Source organism: Coregonus clupeaformis, chromosome 10 (genome assembly GCF_020615455.1).
Source record: "Coregonus clupeaformis isolate EN_2021a chromosome 10, ASM2061545v1, whole genome shotgun sequence".
Classification (NCBI taxonomy): domain Eukaryota; kingdom Metazoa; phylum Chordata; class Actinopteri; order Salmoniformes; family Salmonidae; genus Coregonus; species Coregonus clupeaformis.
Genome location: NC_059201.1, coordinates 47,906,751 through 47,918,883, shown reverse-complemented (window position 1 = coordinate 47,918,883; position 12,133 = coordinate 47,906,751). Strand labels below are relative to the sequence as shown.

The 12,133-nt window shown below is 44.0% G+C and overlaps 1 pseudogene; it reads left to right on the top strand.

Annotated features, from left to right (window-relative positions):
- Positions 1–640: 640 nt before the first annotated feature.
- Positions 641–10,644, top strand: LOC121574639 (annotated as a pseudogene).
- The last annotated feature ends 1,489 nt before the right edge of the window (positions 10,645–12,133 follow it).

Genomic DNA, 12,133 nt, shown 5'->3' with positions numbered 1-12,133 from the left:
AGACACTATTTAGCAATGTGAGTAAGAGTTAGGCCAGACAACAAAGACAACTGAGAAACTAAGATAAAGAGGCCTCCCAATTTAGGGAGGGGAGAAACTGTTATGAAAACATGGTGCAGAATATTGTGAGAACGGCAATAACTGAGTAAAGCAGGGAGTAGGATATGTGTGTGTGTATGTATGTGTGTATGCATGTGTGTATATGTGTGTGTGTGTGAACTGAAGGTCAGTAGAGCAGTTTTAGAGTGGAAAACTACAGCCCGCCTACAGAGGGAAGGGATTTCTTTTTGTATGACGTATGAGTATAAAAGATGGACTCTGAAATTGTGATGGCAGAATTCTCAATGAATAAATATCTCTGACTATGCAGACCGGGACTCTGGCCGTTACTTAAATCCCAAAAGACTTACAACCTTTTGGGAGACGCACAGAGACACTAAAATAGTTTGTTAAATAATTCACTTAACAGTCATGTCCCATCTCTTTGATCTGCCAAAAATGTTCCCTTTATTCACTTATAATAATACAGCATTTTTTCTTTGCCACTGTAACCTCTAAAGTCTGTTGGTCTCATATCCTTATCTATTCTGATACACTTGGCTTTTTATTCAGAACTTGAAAATAAAGTGCTAGTATTGAACTATTTTCCTCAACCTCCTCTCCTACAGATATTAATCAAGAGCTTGCTTGTCGCTGAGCCTACACACACTGTTGTGTGTTTGCATATGAAGCCAGCCAGATCCATCCAGCCAACACCTTGAGCCAACACCAAATCATCCACCTGTTCATCCTGGACACGCGCACTGGGCCCTGCGCTGGAGATTCCTCCTGCAGATCAGTGGGCTAACTAGGGTATGCTGATGAAGGGTTTATAATAGCACATACAGACGTTACCTAGCCTGGGTACCAGTCTGTTTAGCTAATGTTACACTCCTTGTACTCTGTGTCATATGCCAAAGATGTTTAGCTTGACAGGAGAGGCAAGAAGTAGAATGATGGCAAAACAGACTGGTACCCAGGCTAAATATTACCAGGTATTTAAGAAATTATATGGTTAGATGGTAATTAGACTGTAATAACCTATGAATTGATTGTTTGGAATTGTCCTTTGTCCATACTTTTTTTTTTTTTCTGGAAGAAACTCAATATGTTATGAAAGGGACTAGTTGGTCCATAGAAACTGTAATAGCAACAAGATGCACCAACAGAACTGTAAAATGAGTGTTCGGTCCTCACAGATTGGTTTGAAATCACATTGATGTGTTCTTCTACTTGGCCCTGCAGTGTCTGGAAGACCTCCACCGTAGCCTCCAGGCCCTGGGCTCCAGGCTGTATGTGCTCCAGGGGCCCTACCAGGGGACAGTGATGCGTCTGGTGGCCCAGTGGGGCATCACCCAGCTCAGCATGGACACTGAGATAGAGCCTCACTACACCCAGCTGGACCAGCAGCACCGCATCATGGCCAGGTAGCCATGTCCAACCTGGGGGAGCCAGACAAACCTGCCAGGGAGATCACAGCTCAGGACTTCCAGTGAGTACAGTACATTACTCCTGCTCAAATTGAGGGCTCTATTTTAGGCTGCTATTAAGGCTGTGCTAATGTCAAACGCGTGCTCTTTGGCAATTTCGACTTGTAAAAGCTAGCGCTCGGCTATTTTTCAACCTTGGCGCCAGGGTTCGGAATTTACCTGTTTTATATCAGCTCGCTTCCGCTGAGGTGGGATGTGTCCTTAAAACTGTGAGCCAATCTGCCAATTTCAAGCAGCGCTACTGGTGATATTTAAGATTCATCAAAAGCTGGTGTTGGCAGTAACGCAATTGGTTATGGCATCGATTTTTGCCAGCAGCGGCACACAGTAGTCTAATCAGTAGCCTATAACCAATGTTTTATTAAAATATCACGAGCAGCAAAACAGTCAACAAACATTCCAGTTTTATATTGGACATTATTTTAGAAAAAACTATGTGTCCATGCAGCTTATTTGAAAAGTTGTGCTTCATTAGGCCTATGTGCAATAGCCATTGAATGAAAGGTGTCAGTGACTTTAGGAAGTCTGTTTCGGAACATCAAGTTATTACAACAGACTGCTTATTGTTTTTCCTTTATCATTTTGTTAAAAAATTGCATATTCCACTTTTATCTGTTGGACCTATCTGTCAAATAAATCAAGGGAATTCCGATGGCTGTCCATGGTGCTGAATCTGCTTGTAGCCTAGACTATTTTAATCTTTGTTTGTTTACCTTTCACATGGCAAAGTCACTAACAGGCCATATCAACGGCGATGGTAGGCTATTCTTATTATAACGTTTGGGCAATGTCCAATCGTCCATGGCTCGACCATGTGTGTTGACAAATGTTTCCATGTTAAAGCCAATATTTTTTTGGGGGGATTGGCTACATGTTTGTTATAACTAGGCCTATTTGGCCAATGTACCACAGCTTAGGGTTGTTCTACGCACGATGCAACACAGAGTGCCTGGATACAGCCCTTAGCCATGGTATATTGGCAATATACCAAAAAAACCCAGAGGTGCCTTATTGCTACTATAAACTGGTTACCAACATAATTAGAGCTGTAAAAAGAAATGTATACCTCTGATATACCACAGCTTTCAGCCAATTAACATTTAGGGCTCGAACCACCCAGTTTATAATATTCAATAAACTATATTCAATGGATAAGACAAACATCCATGCCTCCTGCCGAAGAGCCCTTAGGCCTACAGATGTCCGATCTTAATTTGACCCCTTTCGTCGCAGGAGGAAAATAATCCTGCAGCAGGAGGATTTCTATATCATAAGAAATATTTAGTATTGCTGCCAGGGGGGCAGCTGGAAGCGATGTTTGTATACAATGCAGTACCGTACCTACATTGTAGGCTACCTTATGTAGTGCTACAGCGCATCTCATGTGAATTCTTATTTAGATTATAATAAATTGTCATATTTGCAGGGGTAGATGTATTTTTCATTAGGGAAAATCCAGTATTTTTTATTATGTGTTGAGTGCTTAAGGTTAGGGCTATGGTTTGGGTCATCGGTATTGTCAGGAGCGACGGGTATGCGGTGAGTGAAGTCAAGCGCAGGACACAGAGATACTAGCAGACGTACTTTACTAAATGTAAAGAACAAAACAAAACCTCAGAACCAGGAGGGAAAAACACCATACACCTAAAGACAAAAGCGATGCCGATACCGCCTAGACACAAAACAATAACACACAAATACCAAACGTGAGACAAGGGTAATTATAGGATATACAATCAAACATAATAGACAACAGGTGTAACTACTCAAGACAAAACAAGACAAACACCGAAACATCGATCGGCAGTAGCTAGTACTCCGGGGACGACGAACGCCGAAGCCTGCCCGAGCAAGGTGGAGGAGCAGCCTCGGCAGAATCCGTGACAGGTATTCATAGTATTCTTAGTCCTTGCTAGAGCATTGTGAACTGCCGTAACGCAGTGGTCTAAACAGCGCGCTCTGGCTTCGAGCATCATGAGTGCTGGCCGATTTCACTGACCAGCCTAAGCCTACATTAGGCCCACAAGTTAATTGCATTTATTTAAATGTTTCCAAGAAGTGAAACTAATAGTCTAATAATTTACACATCAAAGAAAAGTGTCTCAGCTCAACAAAATCGTCTTTGGATAGGCTCAAGTGCATAAATGTCTTGACAGCTTTACGAAATTAAATATTAAAGCCACACAATACAGGCTTTCAATCCACACCAAAGACCATAACTATATTGACAAATTATACATAGCCTAACTATAAAACGTGGGCGAGCATCCACACTGAAGGAAAGTTTATCGTACTACAGTAGGCCTACATCTGTCAGTCAACTGATGGCCCAAATCAGCTCATCAACTCAGCCTGGGAAACACAAACAGTAGGCTAGCCTATTATCATTTTTCACACCTTTCATTATGTAACAATGGATAGGCTAACGGAAAGCCTACAGAATGTAGCCTATTGGAATATAATCAAATAACAAGGGGCCTATTGCAACCATCAATGGCACTAGATTATGGCCAGCTGATCGTTAAACCATCAATATGCACTAAATTCACCCGCACAGCTGATCTGAATTGCAACCATTATTGGTCACCTCATTACCGCTCCCTGAAAGATGATGTCAGTTTTACCTTAACGTTAGTCCTGCTTGCAACCAAAGTCTTTCAAGATATGTTCGCCCTCTGGTTAGTATTGTAATCGGAACAACTAAGTCCTTTTTGAAAAGAATAAGGGCAATTTATCTACAGTGGGGAGAACAAGTATTTGATACACTGCCGATTTTGCAGGTTTTCCTACTTACAAAGCATGTAGAGGTCTGTAATTTTTTATCATAGGTACACTTCAACTGTGAGAGACGGAATCTAAAACAAAAATCCAGAAAATCATATTGTATGATTTTTAAATAATTAATTTGCATTTTATTGCATGACATAAGTATTTGATCACCTACCAACCAGTAAGAATTCCGGCTCTCACAGACCTGTTCGTTTTTCTTTAAGAAGCCCTCCTGTTCTCCACTCATTACCTGTATTAACTGCACCTGTTTGAACTCGTTACCTGTATAAAAGACACCTGTCCACACACTCAATCAAACAGACTCCAACCTCTCCACAATGGCCAAGACCAGAGAGCTGTGTAAGGACATCAGGGATAGAATTGTAGACCTGCACAAGGCTGGGATGGGCTACAGGACAATAGGCAAGCAGCTTGGTGAGAAGGCAACAACTGTTGGCGCAATTATTAGAAAATTGAAGAAGTTCAAGATGACGGTCAATCACCCTCGGTCTGGGGCTCCATGCAAGATCTCACCTCGTGGGGCATCAATGATCATGAGGAAGGTGAGGGATCAGCCCAGAGCTACACGGCAGGACCTGGTCAATGACCTGAAGAGAGCTGGGACCACAGTTTCAAAGAAAACCATTAGAAACACACTACGCCGTCATGGATTAAAATCCTGCAGCGCACGCAAGGTCCCCCTGCTCAAGCCAGCGCATGTCCAGGCCCGTCTGAAGTTTGCCAATGACCATCTGGATGATCCAGAGGAGGAATGGGAGAAGGTCATGTGGTCTGATGAGACAAAAATAGAGCTTTTTGGTCTAAACTCCACTCGCCGTGTTTGGAGGAAGAAGAAGGATGAGTACAACCCCAAGAACACCATCCCAACCGTGAAGCATGGAGGTGGAAACATCATTCTTTGGGGATGCTTTTCTGCAAAGGGGACAGGACGACTGCACCGTATTGAGGGGAGGATGGATGGGGCCATGTATCGCGAGATCTTGGCCAACAACCTCCTTCCCTCAGTAAGAGCATTGAAGATGGATCGTGGCTGGGTCTTCCAGCATGACAACGACCCAAAACACACAGCCAGGGCAACTAAGGAGTGGCTCCGTAAGAAGCATCTCATGGTCCTGGAGTGGCCTAGCCAATCTCCAGACCTGAACCCAATAGAACATCTTTGGAGGGAGCTGAAAGTCTGTATTGCCCCGAAACCTGAAGGATCTGGAGAAGGTCTGTATGGAGGAGTGGGCCAAAATCCCTGCTGCAGTGTGTGCAAACCTGGTCAAGACCTACAGGAAACGTATGATCTCTGTAATTGCAAAAAAAGGTTTCTGTACCAAATATTACGTTCTGCTTTTCTGATGTATCAAATACTTATGTCATGCAATAAAATGCAATTTAATTACTTAAAAATCATACAATGTGATTTTCTGGATTTTTGTTTTAGATTCCATCTCTCACAGTTGAAATGTACCTATGATAAAAATTACAGACCTCTACATGCTTTGTAAGTAGGAAAACCTGCAAAATCGGCAGTGTATCAAATACTTGTTCTCCCCACTTTATATGCTAAGCATTCTGTACAAAATAAATTAAGTGTTTCCTCGTTTACCATGGCAAATCTACTGTGGCAATTTACCCAACACTTTGTATGAATAGAAGCTGTTGGTGTAGCCTATTGTTGGTATTTAATTTGTTTCCTATTTATGTTATCCAAAAGTGTCTGGTATGGTCATTTCTTATCAAGACCGGGGGTTAAATATCCCTAGACTGTCCATATTTTAAATGTGTAAATAAATCAAGTCAATCAGGGGTTGAGTTATTTGTGCCAGAAGGGCATGTGCCGGAATCAAACCCACACTGACATGGTGGCCTTCACCGCTAGACCACCCTAGGCCATAATTGAACTCAATTTTGACCTTAGGATACATTTGACACTTGTATGTCGTAGCCTAGACCAATATCTAACTTGTGTTTTTAAGCTATATAAAACAACGGTTGTTAATGTGTATGGTTGCATTTCAGATACATTTTTGTACATTTGAATGTTGCAGTAATAGGACCTAGGCCTAGCGTTTGAGCGAGTAAGAGAGAAAATTATTTTGGTAGCAAGCCCTGATCCCAATGACTCGTCTGCCACCGTATGGAGAGAAAGAGAACTGCTCATTTTCAGAGATTTAAGACTCGAGGCTCATTTGAATTTCCTGATGCAGCAGGAAAATGATCCGCGACAAAGGAGCGATCAAGTTAAGATCAAGTTCTGACCTGATCCTATTTAGAAATATTGTTGTTAGTTTAAAAAACAGCTATTTCTGGAGAAGTGCAAATATGATCTGTAAGATGGTTCCAGGATGATTATATAATGGTGAGTGGACATTCCCCCTTTCTTTTGATATTGAATCTTTATCCAGCTCCTGTGAAAAGTTTGGATGTGCTTAAAACCCTCCATAGTCTAAGTTGCCTTGTTTGTATTATACGCCACAGGGAGCAATTATGACGCCTGTAACTGTATTTATACCTTGCCTATTTTAAACAAGTTGTTTTTTAGTTTTTATTAGAATTTGACTCGAATTATACACTGTCTTTTTATGCCTTATCAATAGCCTAGTGAATTTAATATTTCTTATTGATTATGTTTGGCATATCCATACTGCAATTTACAGAAGACCTAGCCCCTAAATCAGTGTGAATGCTATAGCCTATGTTTAACAATGTATTTCCATATTGAAGCCATGCAATTAGAACAATGTGGACTGCAAACATGTTCAAAAATATTTAGAAAATATGGGTCAGGCTATTTAACGAACTAACATTCTAATTAGAGTTGATGACAACGCAATACATAAAAGAAGCAACCACATATTTAGCCATGGAGCACGTTCTGATTGGTTAGTGAAGGGGCCAATCCTCGACACACCCACAACTTGTTTATTCATCAAAACCCAGGCCTTTCCTGTGAACACAATGTGTGCCAGTTAATTAGTCAGCCTCTAGTATAATCAACCAATATTTGGATCTAAGTAGGACAATTTAATCCAATAAACTATTTGCCATAATAGAGAATTAAAACCTCTCTCCCTGTGCTAATTGTATGCTAATTACGGCATTATTAGGTAGTGTTGATTGGGCACAGCTTCTGTTGTTATTTCCGTGTGTGTATGTGTGTCATTGAGTCACTGAGGGAACAGATGCCTCTCTCTGCTGCCAGACTGCTTGTGTTGGGTAAACTCGCCCGCCAAGGAAGGAATGGGTGTGTGTAGTATAGGTGTGTGTGTGTGTCCATATGTTCTAAAGAGATAGTTGACTGAGAAATAACTTGAGGTTGACCCTGCCGGTGCCTTTGTTTGTGTGTGCTTCATTGGGAGCACTCTGTTTGTTCCATTAGTGCTCTAATCTACAATAAATGCCAGCTGTTCAAACTTCAAAGCAATGATCTCTGTGTTTTGTTTTGTGTGTGCATGTGTGCTTGATATTTGAGGCACTAGGCCATCAAAAGCACAGCAAAACCATACTCCCTGCTGTTCGGCTGTTTGATGTGATCTGGGACCAGTGTTCTAGGGAGACATACAGGCTGTTCTCCTGTGATGTGAACAGGTGCCACTGTTCTCTGTACAGTATGAAAGCGAATAGGGTTTAAAGCCTTGAGACTGTCTCGAAGCCCATTTTAGACCTACTGGCTGTTGTTAGTGGCTGGAAATGAAGCCTTGGAACATGGAGAGGGCTTGAACATGAACATGAAGGGTTTGTCGTCCAGGGAGAGGGGGAATAAACTAGACATTTATGATAGGCTGGAGGAAAACAAAGAAATATTGTGACACTGCAGTCGTGTCCTCCAGGTTGTACTAAAAACAGATGTTTGAAAAGAGGAAAAGGGGGCAGAACAGAAAAAGATACAATAACACTCACCGCTGCCCAACATTCTTTCTATTTGTACTTGGGTAACATTATATGGATGTTTCCCTTTTATTGTAGGAAGTGTCCTTCCCTGTTGTATTGTGATAATGTTATATTTATGTTTCCCTTGCAGGACGTGCCCTTCCCCGGCAGCTGAGGAGTACAGTGAAGGGGAGTACAGGGCTCCCTCTGTGGAGGATCTGGGCATTGAGGGGCAGTCAGAGGTGCTGTGGCCTGGAGGAGAGAGCCATGCCTTGATGAGGCTACAGAGCACAGGAGGTTGGTGGCACCTTAACTGGGGAGGATGGGTTCGTGGTAATGGCTGGAGCAGAATAGGTGGAATGGTATCAAATACATCAAATACATGGTTAGATGCCATTCCATTCGCTCCGTTCCAGACATTATTATGAGCTGTCCTCCCCTCAGCAGCCTCCACTGCTACAGAGACACATTGAGAGCCAGGTACTTTATAACAGCTAGGGATAGTGCAACATTTTGGCAATTTTGGCAAGCATGCTAGCTGTTCCTATAGACTTCCAGGCATTCTGCTAACGCTAGTTAGCAATGGCTCCAGAAACTACTTTCTTCAAACTGCACACGGAGACATAAAATGGGTATTCATGAGTTCATTTGACTCAGGGCAGTAAATGTTGCACTATCCCTTTAATCATGTAAATACACTCCGAAGTAGCCCGACACCAGTGGATGCATTATCAATAGATTAATTCGTTTTTACCCATGCAAAAATGTAATCACTTTTCTGTCTCTTAGTTGTTTTACCAGAGAATCCCTGGTGTTTTGTTGCATTCTGCACTCTAACTGACTCATGTTGTCCCTCCCTACAGGGTTGGGTGGCTAACTTCTCCAAGCCATGCACCATCCCCAACTCCCTGCTACCCAGCACCACAGGTCTCAGTCCCTACCTCAGTTTGGGTTGTCTGTCTGTATGGGCATTCTACCACAAGCTCTCCAAGATCTATGCACAGGTAAGTTGTGTTCACCAGAAGACCCTGATGTTGAAATTATAGTTAGTAGCCAGGAAGTGCAACCAGAAGCCATCATATTGTTGATGTTGGGTTTATTGTTCAGTATGCTCTCTGTCCTCATCACTCTCCCACTTTCTCCCTTACCTCCTCCTCTCCTTCTTTCCCTCTCTACGTCCCTTTCTCCCCCACTCTCAACCTCGCCTACCTCCCTCCTTCCCTCTCTCCCCCCTCTAGTCGAAGAACCACTCCCTGCCTCCCGTCTCTCTGCAGGGCCAGGTGCTGTGGAGGGAGTTCTTCTACACCGTCGCTTCGGCAACGGCCAACTTTATCAAGAAGGAGGGCAACTCTATATGCCTTTAGATTGGCTGGTATGACAAGCAGGAGGAGCTACGGAAGTGGAGGACGTATGACCCAACTTGGAAAAAAATATTTGTCCCAAAGTGTCAATGTAATTTGAGCACTAGCAGCTGTCCTAAGAGCTAACTAAATTGCACTAAAAGAAGCACTAACTCAGATAAATGAACATTCAGACAACATGTGTGACTGTCAATGACACCCCTGTCCTTGTCCCCGTCACCCTCCCTCAGGAACAGACAGGCTTACCCTGGATCGACGCCATCATGACCCAGCTGAGGCAGGAGGGCTGGATCCACCACCTGGCCAGACACGCTGTGGCCTGCTTTCTGACCAGAGGAGACCTGTGGATCAACTGGGAGGAGGGCATGAAGGTAAAGAGAGATGGAGAAGGGGAGGGATGGAGGGAGGGAGGGAGAGGTGGAGGAGAGGAGACCTGTGGGTCAGCTGGGGGGAGGGCATGAAGGTAGGGAGGGAGGCATGAAGGTAGGGAGGGGAGGGGTGGGAAACCTGTGGATCAACAGGGAGGAGGGCATCAAGGTACCAAAAACGAGGAAAAGCGGGGCAACATGGCTGCTGGCTCTAAAATCTGTCACTTTGCAAGGCGTCTCCAGTTGTTGGTGTACTCCAGTAGATGACTGTGCTTCTCTCTGCATCGTCCTGTGCCCTCTGTGTGTGTCAGGTGTTTGAGGGGCACCTGTTGGATGCAGACTACAGTTTAAATGCAGGGAACTGGATGTGGCTGTCTGCCAGTGCCTTCTTCCACCAGTCCACACGCATCTTCTGCCCTGTACGCCTCGGGCGACGCACAGACCCCGAAGGAGAATATCTCAGGTAGGGCTCTCGAACACACACACACACACACACACTGTCTCAAACCCCAGATTTATATTTCAGCCTTGTGATTCATGTCTCTCTCTTTGTGTGTCTTCAGGAAGTATTTCCCCTCTAAGTCTATGAGCCCTGGATGGCCCCAGAGGAGGTGCTGCTGCAGGCTGGCTGCATCATTGGTACAACGCTGCTTCTGTACTTTTCTACTACCATCACTACTGCTAAAGCTACTAGTCCCCTTTTTCAGACTGCTGCTAGTACTGGGTATTTCCATCTAAAAGGACCCATGAGCACCAACGTGAAATTCATAGGAGCATGTCAAATTGGAGAGTCTATATTTTTGAGAAATTAAGGCATATATACATTTTTCAACCATTTTCCATCCTAACAATGTGTTTGTACTGTGATGTCCAAACTTGTGAAACATAGACGTCTATGATTGGTTCAGATTTGGTCTGGTCCGGACCAACGAAATGTGCTCTTGTTTGGGAACGGAGCTCATTAAAATAAGGATATTGCATATTTCTACCTTTTGTGTATCTATTCACGATACATTACAATAATTATATTCATATCCATAATGATGCATTTCTGTGTAGTTCAGATCAGGGACCCCAAGATGTAATTCTGTTACCGTAATTCCGTTACCGGGTGTACATCCACTTCACCTACTGTAGTTCAATGAGCAAAATAGATATTTTCAAACTCAAGGTGTCATGTCATAGCTGGCACCCCATTCTTTCTACAGACATCTTTGAAAGAGCGGGACTCTAACCCGGACGCTTATAAGAAATCCCGCTATGCCCTCCGACGAACCATCAAACAGGCAAAGAGTCAATACAGGACTAAGATTGAATCGTACTACACCGGCTCCGACGCTCGTCGGATGTGGCAGGGCTACAAAGGGAAGCACAGCCGCGAGCTGCCCAGTGACACAAGCCTACTAGACCAGCTAAATCACTTCTATGGTCGCTTCGAGGCAAGCAACACTGAAGCATGCATGTGAGCATCAGCTGTTCCGGATGACTATGTGATCACACTCTCCGTAGCCGATGTGAGTAAGACTTTTAAGCAGGTCAACATTCACAAGGCCGTGGGGCCAGACGGATTACCAGGACGTGTACTCCGAGCATGCGCTGACCAACTGGCAAGTGTCTTCAATGTCATTTTCAACATGTCCCTGACTGAGTCTGTAATACCAACATGTTTCAAGCAGACCACCATAGTCCCTGTGCCCAAGAACACTAAGATAACCTGCCTAAATGACTACCGACCCGTAGCACTCACGTCTGTAGCCATGAAGTGCTTTGAAAGGCTGGTCATGACTCACATCAACACCAATATCCCAGAAACCCTAGACCCACTCCAATTTGCATACCACCCCAACAGATCCACAGATGACGCAATCTCTATTGTACTCCACACTGCCCTTTCCCACCTGGACAAGAGGAACACCTACGTGAGAATGCCATTCATTGACTACAGCTCAGCGTTCAACACCATAGTGCCCTCAAAGCTCATCACTAAGCTAAGGACCCTGGGACTAAACACCTCCCTCTGCAACTGGATCCTGGACTTCCTGACGGGCCGCCCCCAGGTGGTAAGGGTAGGTAACAACACATCTGCCACGCTGATCCTCAACACAGGGGCCCCTCAGGGTGGGTCTAGGGTTTCTGGGATATTGGTGTTGATGTGAGTCATGACCAGCCTTTCAAAGCACTTCATGGCTACAGACGTGAGTGCTACGGGTCGGTAGCCCCCCCTGTT